Raw genomic sequence first — 19,511 nt, forward strand, 5'->3', positions numbered from 1 at the left:
TGTCGTGGCGGCAACCCTCGTACTCGCTGGTGGACACCAGCAGTAAGGGATGCCGTCAAGCTGAAGAAGGAGTCCTATCGAGCCTTTATGGCCTGTGGGACCCCAGAGGCAGCTGACGGGTATCGACTGGCCAAGCGGAACGCAGCTTTGGTGGTCGCAGAGGCAAAAACCAGAGCATGGGAAGAGTTCGGTGAGGCCATGGAAGCCGACTTCCGGACGGCTTCGAGGAAATTCTGGTCCACCATCCGACGTCTCAGGAGGGGGAAGCAGTGCACCACTAACACTGTGTACAGTGGGGATGGGGCGCTGCTGACTTCAACTCGGGACGTTGTGAACCAGTGGGCAGAATACTTCGAAGACCTCCTCAACTCCACCAACACGCCTTCCTTGGAGGAAGCAGAGCCTGGAGACTCTGAGGTGGGCTCTCCTATCTCTGTGGTTGAAGTCACCGATGTGGTTAAAAAGCTCCTCGGTGGCAAGGCCCCAGGGGTGGATGAGATCCGCCCGGAGTTCCTCAAGGCTCTGGATGTTGTGGGGCTGTCCTGGTTGACACGCCTCTGCAACATCGCGTGGTTAACAGGGAGAGTGCCTCTGGATTGGCAGACCGGGGAGTTCTGTGGGGTGTGCTTCGTGGGTATGGAGTACCGAACCCCCTGTCTCGGAGTTGTTTGTTCCTTTGTTGTTTGTTCACAACCCCCCACCCCCATAGAATTTATTTTGTGATTTCCTCTCTTGATTTTCAGTTTGGTGCATTAGTGTTTGCTTTTCTGAGTGTCATTGAAGTCATCGTTCATTTACGTTTTCTTGGGTGGTCACTCTCGAGCAGAAGGCATGGAAACCGGGAAGGAGAAGGACGTGCCGGTCTAGTAGTCGCTTGAGTTGTGTATATACAGTACGTTTTAAAAAGAACCAACACGACAGCTCGTTTGTTTTCTGTCGTTTTGCTCCGCTGCAGAAACTGCCGTGTGAAGCGGCTTTGTACGTGTGAACGCTCCACACAATTTGCTGCGGTGCAAAATATATCGCAACAAAATATATCGTTGCAGCGCCGGAGCAAATGTGTGCCGTGTGAACGGCCCTTTAGTCAATCAGTTCCTACAACAGCAAATCGCAACCGGCCCCTTGCTAGGTTCTGATAACCTTCAATCTTGGCTCCAGCCTCCCTGTATGGAGTTTGCATGTTCTCCCCGGGCCTGTGTGGGTTTTCTCCAGGTACTCTGGTTTCCTCCCACATTCCAAAAACATGCATGAAAGAATAATAGAACACTCTAAATTGTCCCTAGGTGTGAGTGTCAGTATGGATGGTTGTTCATCCATGCATGTCCTTTTAGAACAGCTTTTCACATGGCTACACTGTAAAAATGAACTTTTGGTTTGAAAAAAAAAGATGTCTACATTAGAGATTGTGCAGGACAACTGCGTCTTTGTCAGTGGCTAAGTACCCACTCGTTGATGAGTACTTAATAATGCAATGGACAGTAATTAGGGTGTGACACATATTTGGTTTCTGGGGGGGGGGGGGGGGGGGGGGACAAAGTGGAGACTCGCTTCGTTGACGCAAAGTTTCACATCAAGGTGAGGGGCCTGAAATTAGCGTCTTGTAGCCCGTGAGTGTGAGACGCCTGTATTAAATTAAGAAACATTTCACATCTTTTTGGAAAGGCAGGTTGGAAATATAGGTTGTTATTTCAGTATTATTGGATGACTACATTGATAAACTACAACTTGAGCCCTTCTGACAGTTTCGTGGTATATTGGTTTCAATGGCAGCACTGTTAAATGCTGGATGCGGGAGGGAGCCGGTCACCTTGTTGAAGTTAAGTTGTAGTCTTGGAAGTAGGAAAAATGGACAAACATAAATATGGAACAGCTTTGACAATATCCCAAACTGTAATAACCGAAGCAGAGCATTGCATACACAGTGTAGGTGTTTTATTTGTTTTAATTTCTTTGATTGATAAATTAATAACTAAAGTGTTTTGAAATGTTGTTACAATACTTTATGTAGTTTAGGGATTTGTGTGAATTTCTGATTATGTTATATGAAACGTTAAAGTGAGAAGACCATGAAAGGGTTAACCATGTTTAAGTAGAGTTTTCGCTCCGAAGTTGCTGCTCTGCCCATCCCCCCGCTCTCCCCCCTCGCATCAATTAAGAGCGGTTGGCTTCAAAGGCTGGAGGAGCGTTGTCTTCACACGATACTTTTCGGCGCACTCAAGCCATTTATATTTCTATACCGGGACAACCAACACCATTTGGCTTTTTGACAACATGGAGAAAACACGGAGAAGACTGTTGTTACAATACTTTATGTAGTTTAAGAATTTGTGTGAATTTCTGATTATGTTATATGAAACGTTAAAGTGAGAAGACCATGAAAGGGTTAATCATGTTTAAGTAGAGTTTACGCTCCGAAGTTGCTGCTCTGCCCATCCCCCCACTCTGCCCATCCCCCCACTCTCCCCCTCGCATCAATTAAGAAGCGGTTGGCTTCAAAGGCTGGAGGAGCGTCGTCTTTGCGCGATACTTTTCGGCGCACTCCAGCCATTTATATTTCTATACCGGGACAACCATCACCATTTGGCTTTTTAACGACATGGAGAAAACACGGAGAAGACTCGCCCCTAACCGGGAGCACCACCGTCAGAATGAGAATGCTCAGGTAAGTAATCATCCTTTCTTTGTCGAGAGACGGGTACCCGCGAATACGAGTGTCGTCGTAACAATCTGCGTACTGAGCACCGAAGGACTTGTTACTCGCGGCGTACTGTAAACTCTAGGCCGTCAATTGGTTTTAATTTAAAGCTGCTTTATGTAGTTTTTTTTCTACACGAAGAAACAATGGCAAACTACGAACACAGCAATTTAGGAACAACGCACATGGCTTGCGCTCAGGCGGTTACGGCAAGGCCGCGTCGCGTTGAATTTATGTGGTTTATATTTCGGCAAAAATGAGACAGAAATTGTTAGTTTCTGTACTCATACCGAATTGAAATAAGTAGACAAATGAACCAGTGCTCTGGCTCGCTGTATTATATTAAACTAGACATGTTTAGTCTAGCCAGAAACCATTTTTTCTCGAGAAAAATTTATTTTTTAAATTAAATACCGAATGAATGAGGCGGATTGCAGGCCAACGCGAGCTGCTTTACTGTGTTTTTAAATGCCAGTTGCTTAATTTCACAGAGCATCCGAAGCGTGTATCCAACATGAGTTTTATCATCACAGGTTCAAATACTACTCTGTACCATTTTATTTATTACTATCGTATTTTGAGTTAATTTACATAATCATATTCATTTTACTCTTTTTTTCTGCCTGTCAACTAAAATGTCCATCGATTTTTGCCCAGTTTTTAATTTAATAAATTATATTATTTGTCTCTTTTCCATGAGACTAGAAAATGCATGCTGATTAACTCATACTTTGTTTTATTAATGGAGGTTTTAGTTCCATCTGGTCTACTTTCCATCCTGTGAAAATGTGTGACGACAAAACATTGTCGTATTTTCATGAATGCAAGTTGGAAGACAAGTGTTGAAAACATTGGCAAAGACAGATAAACTTTGTACAGAATTGCCGAGATCTAGCATAAAACTCTTTTTCACCATCTCAGTTGTCTACAAAATTAACAATTTTCCCTGTTTTTCCCTCTTCTGCCCTGATGTGTAGGCTCAAATGCGTAAAGCCCAACCATCAGGGCAACATACACCTCTTCTCAAAGAGAGGCCTGGTGCTGAGACTCATTCCGGAGCCTTCTCCACAAGGTCAACACCATCATCATCATCAGAGGAGTCTGTGTCATCCGCCCAAAGTGGAGATGACCACAAACCAGCATTCAGTGAAGGGAGGGGGTCCCGGTCGTCCAACAGCAGTGGATCAGAAAAGGACCACATTGATTTGCATGAAGCTAAGGCCCTCAAGGCAAAATGTAAATCAAAACAAAAAGGTATGAAATCGAAAGGAACAGAGAAGTTAAATGATGGCCAAAAAAGGAACTACCACCAATCTTCGTGGATGTGACACGTGCCTCAGAAATTACGCACAAGAGAGCAAGGCCAAAAACCCAGAACTGTTGAGGTCAACAAAATTAAGGAAGCATGTTGCTACCTTATGTCAGCTTCTCGACCTGAACAATCAGGAACTCGAGCAAGTTGCTCGTTTTATGGGACACGACATTAGAGTCCATTGTGAGTTTTATCGGCAGACCGATAAAACTTTCCAAGTGGCCAAGATTGCCAAACTACTGTTTGCGATGGAACGTGGGACAGAGTCGCTGAAGGGAAAGAGTCTGCAAACCCTGGACTCTGTTATCACTGGTATGTAAATTAATATATTTTTAAAGTCATCCCCTTCCATTTATTCTTTTCTCCCTCTGTCTTTGTTTCCACGACAGTGTGCATGTCTTTATCGGCATATTTTCTTTTACCGTCATATTTTAGTGTAAAATTATGTTTTCTGATTTCTGACTGTGAATATTTCAAAAGGAAGAGCACATGCAGCCACCTCAACCAAAGGTCTGAAAAGTGGCAAAAAGAGAAGACCAGATCCAGGGAGACGACAGGAAGCTCAAGATGGTATGTAATAAAAATAACATTAGTAGTCATAGCAGGAAGAGGGATGCCAATATATGCTCTAGAGTTCATGCTTGGAATTAATATAGAAACCTTGAATCATTTCAAATTAATCACATTCAAACGTTAGCCCTAATGTTGACCAAATGACCTACTTCTAAGTTACAACAATTTTTAGTTAGACACCAATTGATCCCAGTTGCCTCTGCCTCTGGCACCTTTAACCAGAACCTTTTTTTCAATGATAACAATAAGCAAACAAAAGCACGCACATATGTATGTCGAGTTATTTGGGGGGATGTTGCAGCAACTTGACAGGCAGCTGCCTCTCACTATCCTCACACGTGTGCTGTTCTGACACACATCTGTCCTGTGGATTAAAAGTAACGAACAATGATCAAAAACAGATCTTTTAATCAAACAGGGAGTTAGTGATAACATGCGATCGATACCGTTCTAATACCGTTAAACTACTACTGATTAAAGCTGGTTAGCCTGTCGACCTCACAGTGCAAAGGTGCAGGGTTCAATTCCGGTCCTAGTCTTCCTATGTGGCGTTTGCTTATTTTTCCCACCACATACCTGCGTGGGCTTACTCCAAGTACTTCGGTTTCCTCCCACATTCCCATAACATGCATGGCTGATTGAACACTCTAAATTGTCCCCAGGTGTGAGTTTGAGATGGTTGTCTCTGTGTGCCCTGCAATTGGCTGGCAACTTGTTCAGGGTGTCCCCCGCTGACCTCCCAAAGACAGCTGGGATAGGCTCCAGCATGCCCTGCGACTCTTGTGAAGATAAAGCGGATTGGAAAATGGATGGATGTTTAGTAATTCCTTCACCTTGACAGCTCTCATTTTCTCTGTGTCCAGACCATGTGCATAAATGAGAAAACCCTTTCATTCTCGGAGCAAGAGTGAATGTCTTCCATCCATATTTACATGGTGTAAATGTCATCTTTCACAGAATGAGAAGTGCCACATTCAGCTGTAGCAACGAGATCTGATGATGAAGATGATGGAGGCGGTAACAGTACCAACTTGGACACTGAAAACACAGGTAATGCTTTCAGTTTGACTTGGACCATCTGTCACTGCACCATTGCTATGTTTCTGAGATGTAAGGAATTTCATTTGAGTACATCATCTTGCTCCAAGGCACCTACAAAAGGCCACCGAAGATGCAGTCAATTAAAGAAAGAAATTATGCTGATGACGCTGATGACGACATGAGTGATGTTTCTGGCAGTGAATATGGCGGTAATGTTTTTTTGTCCGACTTGAATCCTCTTTTGCTGTATTATTGGCATATTTCTGAGATGCATGTGGAAAGAACTTTGATTCTATCAAAACATTATTTTATAGATGGAGGGGTGTGCCATAAGACAGTTAAGAAGACTGTCAAGAAAAAAAAGACAATGTTGGGAAGACATGGATTGGGTGAGTCTCTAACATTGGCACAAGTGACATGTTACAGACCTGGCATTAGTACGATTTTTTTTCTTACTCTAAGTCAGGGGTGTCAAACTCATTTCACTCTGTCAAACTCAGGCCACATTGGCCTCGGTAGATGTTAAGTGGGCCGAGCCATTAAAATTATACCGTACTCTGCTATAAAGAAGCACAAGAACATTCGGAAATGTAGAAATTTAATGAACATATCTTTTTACAAAACATTTCATGAAGCACCTTAGATTTCCTTAGACAAATGTACGATTGACTTTTATCATTCACATATATGCATCGCAACTGATTGTACAAGGGCACTAAACAAGTAATTGGTGTTGAAAAATACAGTGATGCGCTTTTAGATTAAAGGAGATTTGTGAAGAAATGAATTTTTAAGCCTTGTGCATATAAATTATAAATTTAATCCCTGCCTATACCTTACAAACTAAAGAGTGCCATTAAATGTGTAAAGAATAATGAATTAAAATGTCCTTGATAGCATCTGCTGTTTTGGGTCCGTCCGTCTCAGTGACAGACTTAGACTGCTGTTGTCTTCTTCTCAAAACAATGTGTCTTTCTACTCTGATCAAAACGGTGTGTCCCCTAGCGGATACTCCATGAATTGCATGTTATTCAAAATTTTCGTTCCATGTCTTTTCTGCATTTTTTTCACTTTTAAATGATCCTGCGGGCCTGATCAAACCTGCTTGTCGGATGGTAACGGCCCGCCGGCCGTATGTTTGACACCCCCGCTCCAAGTCCTGATTGTTTTTTGTACATTCCAATATATCAGGAATTACAAATGTGTATCATCAAAGCATATTCACCCAAAGTATATTATTATTATTATTTACAGTCTATGACGCATCTTTCACACATGGCCAAGAACAACCATCAACATCAGGGAGCGCCACCAAACTTTTTGGAGGATTGCAACACTTACACATGACGACGATGATGTTGAAGACAGCGGTGAGTCAGTGCATCGTCAACACAACTCAAAGTTTCATTACCATTATACTAACATGCCAACTTTCTTAGATGAAGAGGACAAAAAGACTGGACACAGATCTCTTGGGAAGAAGAAGACAGCAGTTCGAAAAGAACATAGTGAAGTTGGTAAGATGAATTTCTGTTGGATAGATCCGTATAACAATTTAAGAAACTCAAACAGCACAAGTCACTGTGACTTGCAGATGTAAAGACGAGTCGTTGAAGTGGTCTACTCAGTTGTAAAATTGTCTTCAATTTCTATTGTATAGCAATTTCTCTTACAGGGTTATGATATAATTTGGTTACAGTAACACACTGATTGTAATTGAATCCAATTAAAAAAAAATCTGACCAAAGAGAGATACAGTCGAACCTCTCAACAACGAAATCATGTTTGCAGCCAGAAATATTCACATTCACACCATCACTGAGCAGGAACTGATCCCACACAAGTCATGCGAGTATACCACTACACCACAGGTGTCAAAGTCAAGGCCCAGGGGCCGGATTTGGCCTGCCACATCATTTTATGTGGCCTGCAAAAGCAAATAAAGCATGTCGAATTCCATGAGGCTTGCTAAAGTCTGAACCAAAATCTCAAAATGTCATATGAAGTCCACAAGAACAATCGTTTTACTTCTGATTTTAAAAGTAGTTATCCATCAATATGTTATGAGTTGTGTATGTAATGTGGAGGTGATTAAATATGTATATGGTCTCCCAAAATTCATAATGGCCCTCCAAGGGAAACCATAACTACAATGTGGCCCGTGCCAAAAATGAGTTGGTCACTCCTGCAATACACCATCAGCAACCAGAAGTTACATATTTGGTATCTGACATTTGAATGGATTGTAAAATAATGCATTTCACTGCAAACAAGGAAAACTGGTAATGCATACCGTATTAGATAATATTCACCACATATGTTGCTCTGAAATCGGCACAGTGGTTCAGGCTTTGATTGTAGCTTCGAAACATGAATGTCAACAGTGCCGCTGGATTACCATTTATCGCGGCCTCTGTGTGTCATGGATTTTTTCAAACATATTCATTAAAAAAAAGTGAAAATGCTGCAAAAGGTCCTCAAGAGGCAGTAAAAATAATCAAAACAACAGCGAGTCACATAGAGCAACATATACAGGACTGCGTTTACTGTATTTCGTTATTTATACACTAACCTAACCTAACTTATACATGTTTAAATATATTAGTATATAGCATTAAGTACTGTTAATTACTACAAACATGCATGTATACCAGTACATTTGGCCTTATAAATATTTATACTCATACACATGTTCATATACCTATATGGAGGGTGGGGGGGTTTTGCTACTTAGTGGATCACTGTACTTGCAAAGACTGTTTTTTTCTGTATGTTCTTCACAATAGAAGGCTTCAGAAATAGAAAACAAAAGTTTGGGGCATGCTGGAGCCTATCCTAGCCGTCATTGGGCTGTAGTCAGAGTACACCCTTTAGTGGTTGCCACCCAATTGGGGGGCCCACATAGATAAACAAGACATTAAAGGCGGAGACTAGGCAAAAAACCCCACATTAATTTTAAGGATATTGAAAAATATTAAATAATGTAAAGAGCATAACACTCATGAATCATGCCTTGAGGGAAATTGCTGCTGAGGTGTTTTTAAGTCAACAAAGTTGCTTTAAACTAGATGCCTAAAACATGTTTTGAATCAATGCATTTTTGCTAGTTTTTATTCTGGTCCTGTTATCAGTCAAGGCAGTGTTCAGATCTGTTTATATTCAACTAAACCACTAATAACCCTCTTTTTTTCCCCTCCAGAATTGGAAACTAAAAAAAGGAAGAGACCCGGACTCCAAAGGAAAGAGCAGCAATTGATCGACACCTTTCAAAATTTGTAGCATTAAAGAAAGTTCCAAGGAAAGATGACTGCGTTAAAGAAAGTTCCAAGGAAAGATGACTGCGTTAAGTGTCGTAGTCAAGCATCGCCAGACCTTGAAGACCGCACATGGAGAGATATTCCACAATGAAATTATTAAAAGATATGTAATTGGGAAAAAAGCTTGAAGATGAAAGATAGAGAGAGGGAGAGACATAGGGGGGAGATAGATGAAGGGAGAGAGGGAATGGGATGAGAGAGAGGGGAGAAAAGGAATAGAGTTTGAAAGCACAGTTATTTGGTAGGGTATATGTGGGTTCATGTGTCAGGTTGTGGCGCAGCAAGTTTTTTTAGTGTGCGTTTTGAAGGTTGAAGTTTTTCAGGTGTTCTTGTAAGTTTTGAATAAGAGTACTTTTGTTTGTCAAAAATAAATCATAAAGTCAAGTCAGCTTTTATTGTCAAATATGCTCTCTGTGTAATGTACAGCACAGATTAAAATACTTTCCTCTCTCAGCCACAGTGCAAACATGTGGCGTATTGAACACACAAATATCAGAACTAAATAAAACTAAATAAATGACAGTACCCATAAATTAATGGTGATAAACTGTTTAAAAATAATATATCTGATTATAAATTTACATCATTAAATGTTTAGTAAGGTGAACGGCACCTAATCTACTTCAAAATCATTAAGAACGCATGGCCAGTGCCCGGTCCTCACTTATCTAGTTAAAAACTTTTTCTTAACCTTTGGTGTTTTATTTAATCTAAAGGAATGTATTGCCTAAGGGCGCCCTCCTGTGTCTAGAAATGTGTCTTTTTCATTTCTTTTTCAAGCAGAAAGGGTGGTCCTCGCTTTGTAGGCCTTTTTACTCGGTCCTCACTGTGCAGCAAGTGCAGGAATGTGTGTGTGTGCGTGTGTGTGTGCGTGTGCGTGTGTGTGTGCGTGTGCGTGTGTGTGTGTGTGTGTGTGTAACCATGTGCTCTCAATAAATAATTCTGTGGTTAAGAGGGTTGCAGGAGCGCAACGAGAGATGGATGCCTATGTTTACCCACCACAGCTTCCAAGCTGTCTGCACAGTTGCAGGAATTTAGAAGATATGGAAAAAAATATCCCACTATGTCAACATATGCTCTCACTCTGGTTTCTCCAATATAATTGTGGCAATATTGATGTTGCATGATGGAAAAGGAGTATGATGAATGGTGTGTGTGTGTGTGTGTGTGTGTGTGTGTGTGTGTGTGTGTGTGTGTGTGTGTGTGCTTGCGAGTACGTACGTGTATTTGGGCAAGAGTGTGCTGAACAAACTGCACTGGTAGTTTTATTTATTTATTTATTTTTGTCAGCGTCCCCTGGGCAGAAGACGCATGAGTCAGCGGCCAGTAGGATTTATAGCCAATTGATTAAATTAGCATTTGTTCTGCTCCGAGGGCAGCAACCTGTCAGTAAGCATAACCTGAAACGAACATACATGTAGCATGCAGCCAAGGGTTTGCGTGTTGAGCAGCCATTGAAGCACTGGTCAAAGAGCAAAATGAAACAGCAGACAATTAGCAATTATGTCAAAAAGTCAACATGATTAACATCAGCATCGCTGCGATTTAAACACATGAGCAAATATACACTTGCACTCCGAGAAGCCCCCATTCTTATGCATATGGGCAAGGGGGTCGTACACACTAGCCTTGCTGACAAGCCTTTTTATGACATTCATCAAAGCCATCTGCCATTTTCCGCTCAATTAATTTGTTATGGGAAGAGGGATCAATTAGGTGTGCACTGTAATGGCTTTATATCCTTGTTTCCTTTTTATAGCCCAATATTTTCTGTGCTCCACTCTGGCATGAAAAGGCGAAATCAATATCCCTGGCTATTTTCCTCTCCTGTGGACTAATTTGTTTTTGCCACTCTCTTCCTGGCATGATAAACAGACTTCAGCGAGGGTGAGGGGGATGGCTGAACATAATCCAACGAAAAGATCTCATCTGGATCACAGAAGTTCCTCACTTAATGACTTCATAACATCAGGAGGGATTGACCTCCGGCCTGTTATCATCCCCCGGTGGTGGTTTAGACAAGGGATACTGTGATAAGCACAATGGTCTTCCTGTGGCCACCCCAAAGATGGCGACAGGTGAAGCGGCGTCGGCACACAGCAGCCATTAGCAGGAGCGTCACGGGCCTCGCTCACCTCGACCCCTGCGATGTATCAAGCACTCGCCCATTAAGCCCGCTGATGGGGTTGATGATATGATGAAGTGGGTGTGTTTAAGTGCGTGCCTGTGCGTGACTTGGGAGCACGCTCGGGCCCCGTCATTACTCCCGCAGCGGACCTGGTGACATTGCCATATTGATTTTGACATCATTCGGTTGGGATGTGCTTTAGCGGCTGGCTCTTAAAACAGAGCCACCAAAGTGTCACTTTGTTTGTGGAAGCAGACCTGAAAGGCCAATGAGGTGAAGGAAGTAATCCAATGTCAGGATTTTCCATCCCAATCCATGCAAAGGACCCACTCAAAAGAGAGAACATGGTTAAAATTAAAGGCAGTTTGAAGTCAAGAGACTCACTGCACGGCACCGTTTTCCACCAGATGACATTTACGACAAGTCACTCTGCACTCTTTTAATTTATTGCATATTCCGAGTAATTTTTTTTCTGCCACATGTTAATGGGAATAGAATACAAAAGGTTGTCTTTTACTTGTAACAAACAGCACTGGCCAAGAAGAACATGTTGTTACATCTAGTGCTGTCAAGCAATTAAAAAAGTGAGATAATTAATTATGATCTGTAATTGATTGATCTAATTAATTTATATTTTAATCTCATCTAAAAAGTGCTGAGAAAACCCCTATTTCCATTTTTAATTCATTACATTATTGAGGTAGATCAAAAGACAAAAAGAACTGGCATTATATAGTCTTTCATTGTTTGTAAACAGACTTGAACAGATGCTGCTGCCGTAGTTGAGACTAGTCCCAAGTGCTACTTGCAACCTTTAGTTTCGACCACCAGGGTGAATATCACAGTTTTGTGAGTTTTTGTAAATCTCCAAATAATTGAAAAATAAAAATGAAAATAGAACACCAGGGCCATAAAAAGTGCTTAGGTTAACATATCAAAAACAGTAAGAACATTTTTGTGAACAGTACAAGTACTCAACACTGAACTTGCTTCGGATAATTAAAAAAAATAAATACAAACAGAGACCCTTAAATCACACTGCTGTAAGTTAGCACTTCAGAAATAACACTGTTCATCATTAGAAAATAAAGTGCTGAAATAAACATCAACCACTTCTGGCAGGCTACTGAGGACACAGCAACTATGCTGACCTCATGCCTTGTATGTGTTCTCTTTTGAGTTTAGTTTGGCGAAGAGCCTTGCCTTAGCTCGCGATATTGCTAATGCTTTCGGCGCTAACATTAGCTGTGGATGCACTTGTGACCGGGTGCTTTGCATTAATGTGGGAGGTTAAACTTGAGCTGCTTCGTGGTCAGCAAACTCCTTACAAATTAGGCACAACACTCTACTTTTATCAATAGTGCCACCAGGGCGTTTTTTTAAAGTACATTTTCCATTCATTGTCCTGAGAACTTTCACATGCTCCTCCATTTTCACCTCTCCTCTCCTCACCACTGCTTGCTTAGCCCGCCCAAGTCCAATGGGAGCCAATCAGTTTATGCTAAACAAGCCCAAACATAATGACAGTCAATCAATGTCTGCTTCAGGCTGTGACTGACAGTGGTTTCCCCACCCTCAACTACTCAAACACAGGAAGCCAACACCTGGAAAGGGATACAGTATTATAAAAAGACAACCCAGCTACTGAAACAATAAAGTTAGAGATTAAAATTTAGATTAACGTGATTAAAAAACAACACGCTAATTTTGACATGTAATTAATCAGGGGTGTCCATTAGGTCGATCCTGATCTACCGCTAGATCTAAGGCAGGTCCCAAGTAGATCCAAGGAGTGTCGAGGAGAAAAAAAACAAACAACCATTTGTGTGTCTTTGTACATGTTAGTAATATATTTTTTGTGTTAATGTACACTGCACCCTAATCATCTTATCAGTCTCATTTTCACCCAAAAAATATAAAAATAAAATAAAGCAGGTAAATCTTGAATTTACGGTGGCGCGTGATTACGTCACTGGAAGTTGTTAGCTCTCAGCAGCCTGCAATTGCAGCTTGTGATCAGAACTGTTGCACTCTATCTTTGATCGTCATTATTCTCATTCGGAGTTTGCTTTGTGTACAATTCACCGAGGGCACGGGCAAAGAATAGGAATCTAGGAGGGCCCAGGGAAGCACTTTAAAAAGGTACGTGTGAGCTACGATAGTTAACAGGCTGCAAAAGTGCATCGCATGCCTCAGTTTAAGGCTGTTTCTCATCATGGTGTGCGTGTGCGAGTTCGTGTGTGTGTTTGTGTGTGTGTGTTTGTGTGTGTGTGTGTGTTTGTGTGTGTGTGCACGCGCGTGCTGGTAAAGGTAGATCCCGGAAGGGTATTTGATCGAAAAGTAGATCTCTTCGATCCAAAATGTTTGGGCACCCCTGTAATTAATTATTCGCAATTCACTTGATAATTGACACCTTTAGTTTCATCCTGCCATAATGTCGCCATGTTTACTTAACTAACTTATTGCCATCCATTGAAAAAAAGGGCAACTTGGCTTTGGAAGGTTACTTACTCAATATCCCAAGACAATTTACCTGTTAAAAATGTCAGCAATGTAGTCCAAGTACCATCATATTATAGTCTTTGTACTTTCTAATTTTGGATTGCTCCAATAGCAAATGCACTTATTCAGAGGAAATTAAATGTTGATTCATACACTGTATATTTCATCTATTCTGTATTGTAACTGTCATCTAATAATGTTTTAGTGTTGATATTGTAGGAATGCGGGCAGTAGCCAGAGCACCTGGAATGTTAACCCAGAAGAGTGAGGCAGGGATGCTAACATCTAGTCACTTTAAGTCAGTGTTTTAAAACACTACACTGAAAAATGTTGGTCGAATTTGCTCAATTTTATTTCATCGCGTGGTCGAGTGGTTTCATAAAATAAAATCATCTGAATCCAGGGACATTTTTAAGCTTGCTGTGATCTTCCCGTAGAGCATTCCGGAAACTTTGACTCAGACTTTTGTTTGTAAATGTTATTTAAAATAAATAACTCCTCAATTAAATCAGGTCCAAAAAAGTCACCATGTACGCCTTCCCTATGTCGCTTTAAAAATGACAGCTTTTGGGAAGCCCAACACAGGCAGTTTCGAACATCACGTACCTTTCTCTGTTGTTGTCCTTTTCCCATCAACATGACTTTGTAGCTAACATGAGCTCTCTTGGATCAAATGGCAGAAACAATCAGCCGTCTGCCTTCTGTGACTTGTGGATATTTTCATTTTGCCAAAACAATTGACCAACATTTCCTTGCTGACACACCAGAGTTAAACCAAATTCATTCCTGGCTGCTCAGAGCTATGAGCTGGAACCTTCTGCTTTGTTATCTAATGCCAACAAGAACGTCTCTGCAACTGGGGGTAATCCGCAGAACATGCTGTCAACACTTTTTAACAGTGCACGGCAGTGCATGGCCCCTCCGTGCAACACACTGTGAAAACAGACCTCAATAAAACTCCCCATGAGTGACAGAAGACAATTACACATTCACATTAAATGACGTGTTAGAGTTGCAAGAGACAGGGCTGCTCCCAGCTCAGTGCATGCGTCGTGGTGCCGTACTTCAATTCAACACTTGATGGATGATGACCCTTTTGATTTGGCCAAACGGGGCTGTGCCACTCAGGAATGTCATTTCATTTGTGATGGAAGTGACTCCATTCAGCCATAACTGGAAGTGAAGAAATCAATGCACATCCTTAAATTTTGTATCATTGGCTCAATGCAACTATGTATGAATACAGAGAAGTGGAGGAGTCATGAATCAGTTGCCATTATGACTCCAAACAGCATAGAACAAGACACCAACGTATTTAGTGTGGCTTAGACCTGTACTGCTAAGTAAAAAAAAGAAATACACTTGTACGGAATATTAAATATCTATACATCATTGCAGCATTGATTTACTTTGCGCAGGTTTCATTGCATTTGCATCCTGAGCCGGAGGGTCACTGGCTATTGCCAGTTTGAATAATCTACTATAAATGTATTGCCCTCTCCAATAAGATATTCATTCATTCATTCATTCATTCATTCATTCATTCATCTTCCGAGCCGCTTGATCCTCATTAGGGTCGCGGGGGGTGCTGGAGCCTATCCCAGCCGTCTTCGGGCAGTAGGCGGGGGACACCCTGAATCGGTTGCCAGCCAATCAATAAGATATGCCATTTAAAATTGAGTAGTGTGCCCACTATGTTCAATTAAAAGATATGAAATATCGATAATTTTACCCATTTTAAAGTAATTAAGGTCCTTCTTGAGACACGGTGCAGGCAGTCCTGCTACGGCGGGGCAGGTTAGGCATGCTGGGAAAACAACTTGCAATCATAATCAGGCAGTGTGATAGGAGTCAGACTGAGCCGCCTTTCAAGAGATAGACATTAAAAGTCCATCGATCTGTCTGTAACTGTTTTATCAATTCGTCTAAAAATTAAAACATTGACCTCCAACACACCCCTTCTTCTAATCTTGCATCAGGCAATGACTTGAATATCAAACATTCATGAATTTGAATTAAATACAGAAACCTTTGAAGAGGATGTTGAACAATAAACAGCTCTAACACTTCTCACTGCAATGACTCTCGCTTTTTTGATCTTGCCATTTTTTTTTAATTTTTAAATGACAAAAACATATCTTAATATTTTAAGCATGCTATTTTACTGCACTGATTTTTTTGGTTTGTTTAATGTACTCAATTTTATTTCAGCAATTGATTGCATGAAATAAAACCATCCAGATCCAGGTACATTTGTTTTAAATAGACTACACAAGTTACTTAATAAATATATTGGATCCAGATAATTTTATTTTGTGTAGTCATTTGATGACATACAGGTGAATAAATTCCACACACTGTATTTCTTTCTTGCAAGCCCCATGCACAGACAGGGGTGACGTCAAGGATTTGTTAGTAGGATTTGTTAGATTTGTTAGAATAGTCAGTCACTTTTCTCTCACAGCACTCCGGCAAAAAGATACATTATGGTCATGGCATTTCTCTTCAAGTTCCCCAAATCTCCTGACTGTGTTAAAAAAAGAGAGAGAAATGCTTCAGTGTGAAAGCTTTCTTCTTGATCTTCCTCCTGGTGTTTGGTCAGAATAGAAGGTCACCACTCAGACTGATATCCTCCCCTGTCGCCTCACCTTTGGCTTACCCGTCGCCCCTTCTTGGATAGTGGAAACCCCCTTACTCTGGCGCAGGGCCTGTAATCCAATTAAAAGCACATTAAGGGCAAATGAATAGCAGCAGATTTAATTAGCTGCTGACGAAGCCTGGCTGTCTGGCAGTCGGGCGGATGGACGGTGCGCAAGATGCTCGCAGGGCTGCGTCGCCTCTGACCCGCCCGTGTCAACGGGGTGGCGGACGACTGAGAAAGCAATTTGCAAGCTCTGCTTCATTGCGACGAATTAAGTCTGACATCAGTCCAGCCGACAGAAACAAGAGAGGGCCCTCCGTGAGTTTGTCCAATCCTTTTATCTTTCAAAATAGTGGCTGGAAAGATTTTATGAACAAAATGTTTCCCTCTCAAACACGTTTCACGTGACAGACAGCAGGACAAATGTTGGACTGTTCCACAGAATAGGAATTACACTCCTAACGTGACTATGACGATCAATGACTGTCAACCTCGCTCTCACTTGCAGTCTGATGGTTGTCTCAACCCCTTGGAAGAAATGTATAGTTTTGGTATGCTTTCTTTAAACTGCTCCTGTTGGTTTGCAAATCAAAGTCACATGATATCACAATAGCATGCCTGTTAAAACCAAACACCTCATGTTGCAGCAGGCCGAATCTTATTTTAACCTTGAATAAACTGAAATTATTTTAGTGTGTTGTAAGAAAACAATAAAAATGGTAGATGTTAAAGTAACAGCGGGCTGGAGCATTCAATGACAGCACACCTCTGTCAGCACACGAGGAAGTTGACTTGAACATTTGGTGTGTGTTACAAACAAATTCAGCCTTTTTGAGGAAAAATTCAATTGATCCCCAACGTTTGTATCTCCACACTGTGCGTGTGTAGCTTTGCTGTAGGTATATAGTACTTAGACTTCATGGCACACTCCAAAACATCTGTTAGTTTCAATGAAGACTCACCATTGTGTCAGTCCTGGTATTAACTTGTGATCTATCCATGGTGTAGCCTGCTATCAAATCTCCCTGTGATCCTGAACAAAAAAAAAAGGGCTGGAGAAAATAGAAAGATGGATAAATAGATTCATTGTTCTCAAATGTTAGACTTTATCTCTGCTGAGGAAGTGAAAATGTCTGGACGCGAGTGGAACATGTCGTACTGTATTTCTGCTTTCTGTCTGCTATCCCTTTGCATGCTGCATGCATTCTTTCTTGCTACAGCCTCCCGAGTGCAGTGTCAGCAATGCAGTGTAACCCACTGTGACATTTGCATCATTCTTGTTTGTGTGTGTGCGCGTGTGTGTGTGCGTGTATGTGTGTGTGTGTGTGTGTGTGTGTGTGTGTGTGTGTGTGTGTGTGTGTGTGTGCGTGTGTTTTCAGTCTCTGATGAAGAGTAGCCCCCAGCAGGTCTCAGGTGAGGTGTGTGGATTCCACATGCATGCTTCTGCATGTCTTTTTGTGTTGGCAACTTCTGTGTTCATATGTCCACTTATTGTGTGTGTGTGTGTGTGTGTGTGTGTGTGTGTGTGTGTGTGTGTGTGTGTGTGTGTGTGTGTGTGTAATGAGATCCAGGTCCCTGCCTCTCCATTTCTCCGCAGCTAATAAAAATATAGAGTGCCCTCCAGATCCCTTTATAGAGAGAGTTGAGACCGCGGCGAAATCTAGGACAGGCTCCATTGATTTGGAGGCTGCTGTATTACTCGCCATCACCGCCAAGGCAATATGAGAAGCCTTTTTTTTTTTTTTTGTAAATCACACAAGCCCAGAGGGACAGAAAGGAGGCACACAAAGAGAGCAGAAGGGAGGGATAGTTGGGAAAACTGTCCCTGTGTTGTTTCCTCCTCTGTCATCATTGTATTATGCGCTAGACTTTGGTACACAAAGAAATAACATGACATTTGTGATGGACGTCACAGTAACTTAAGCAGCTCACAGCTCTTGGCATTGCAATTCAATATTGCGATTTCTGCTTTGTCATTTCAAGTATGACTGGGTACATAAAGATCTTTGTGTTTACCAAGTGAGAGGACAGATTCTGATTCTATTTGAAATGTGTGGACAAGTGGATGTGTTTTTTTTTTCTTTTAAGACTGGATCCCAAATCTCAGAAGACTAGTGGAGTGTTCTGGACCAGGCCAGGTACCGACCCCCTCTGTCTGCCTTAATAAGATAAGCCCCTGTCATTGTATCGCCGCACCCGGCCGCCTTCAGCCCATAAAATATTCATGGAGCACAGCCGCCTCTTAAGTAAACTGGCCAATTTGTTGCGGAAAACGTGCATTAAGATTGGCTGGGACGATATGTCAGGCCCCCCCTGGGGCCAAGGCAGACTTGGGCTGCCATTATGATTCTCGAGTCCCTATTGTTGGCAGTCGTCAGAGCAGAGAGGGACAGGGGAGCAGCATGTGGGCTGTCTGTCGGTAATGGGTGTGTACTAAGGGTGGGCGAGGCAAAAAGCAGGAAGCAGTGGAAGATAAGAGCAGCTCACAAGAGGCTGCTTTTCAAGCACTCGCACGTTGATGGTGAGTTAAGGAGTGGGGAAACAATAAAGGCGGGGTCATGTTTGAATGACAATGGACACAAAATGGTGAGGGGGTGAGAAGCATGGATGCACACATGACTACATCATATAATGACAACGACAAACAAAAACAGCATGCACATATAGCCTCTCGCAAGAATAGATTTCAAGGATGACTTATCTCCCTGAGGATTCTGGCTGACAAATCTCTAAGGCATTAAAAAAACATCCATCCATTGTCTTCCACTTATCCAAGGTCGGGTCGTGGGTGCAGCAGCTTAAGTAGGGATGTCCAGACATCCCCCTACACAACCATTTCGTACAACTCACAATGAGAGGTGCCCAGAAGAACACCTCACCAGAGAGACATCCTAACAAGATACCTGAGCCACCTCACCAGGCTTCTCTCGATGAAGAGTATCAGTGGCTCCTGATGCCAAGTGCCAATGTGGACACCATTATGTCTGAACATGGTGTTCATTATGGACAATCCATAACGAGCATGGTAGTCCAATACCAGATCACTGCTCATGTTCTGATCCGGGTGGCTTTCACCCATCCACGGCCTTCGAAGTCTCACTGTCATTGTCCACTTGAGCAGTGAAGTCCCCCAACAGAACAAGGGAGTTCCCAGAGGGAGCGCTCTCCTGCATCCTCTCCGAGGACTCCAAGAAGGGTGGTTACTCGGAGTAGCTGTTTGTTGCATCGCCGCAAAAAACAGACAGGAAGAGAAGGCAGAGGTATGCTACCCTCTCGCCCACTGGTGTAATGCTGACGTAGAA

The 19,511-nt window shown here is 42.1% G+C and overlaps 2 long non-coding RNA genes across 2 annotated transcripts; both read left to right on the plus strand.

The window, feature by feature from the left end:
• The first annotated feature begins 4,047 nt into the window (after positions 1-4,047).
• Positions 4,048-6,949, plus strand: LOC127595854 (uncharacterized). The gene is made up of 6 exons (XR_007961336.1): positions 4,048-4,319; positions 4,488-4,577; positions 5,538-5,630; positions 5,729-5,830; positions 5,936-6,010; positions 6,876-6,949. It is a non-coding gene; the product is annotated as an uncharacterized LOC127595854 (long non-coding RNA).
• LOC127595857 (uncharacterized) lies at positions 6,945-8,930 on the plus strand. Its single transcript, XR_007961339.1, has 3 exons — positions 6,945-6,991; positions 7,061-7,138; positions 8,821-8,930. It is a non-coding gene; the product is annotated as an uncharacterized LOC127595857 (long non-coding RNA).
• Positions 8,931-19,511: the final 10,581 nt, after the last annotated feature.

The sequence above is a fragment of the Hippocampus zosterae genome, chromosome 2 (genome assembly GCF_025434085.1).
Source record: "Hippocampus zosterae strain Florida chromosome 2, ASM2543408v3, whole genome shotgun sequence".
In the NCBI taxonomy this organism is placed as follows: domain Eukaryota; kingdom Metazoa; phylum Chordata; class Actinopteri; order Syngnathiformes; family Syngnathidae; genus Hippocampus; species Hippocampus zosterae.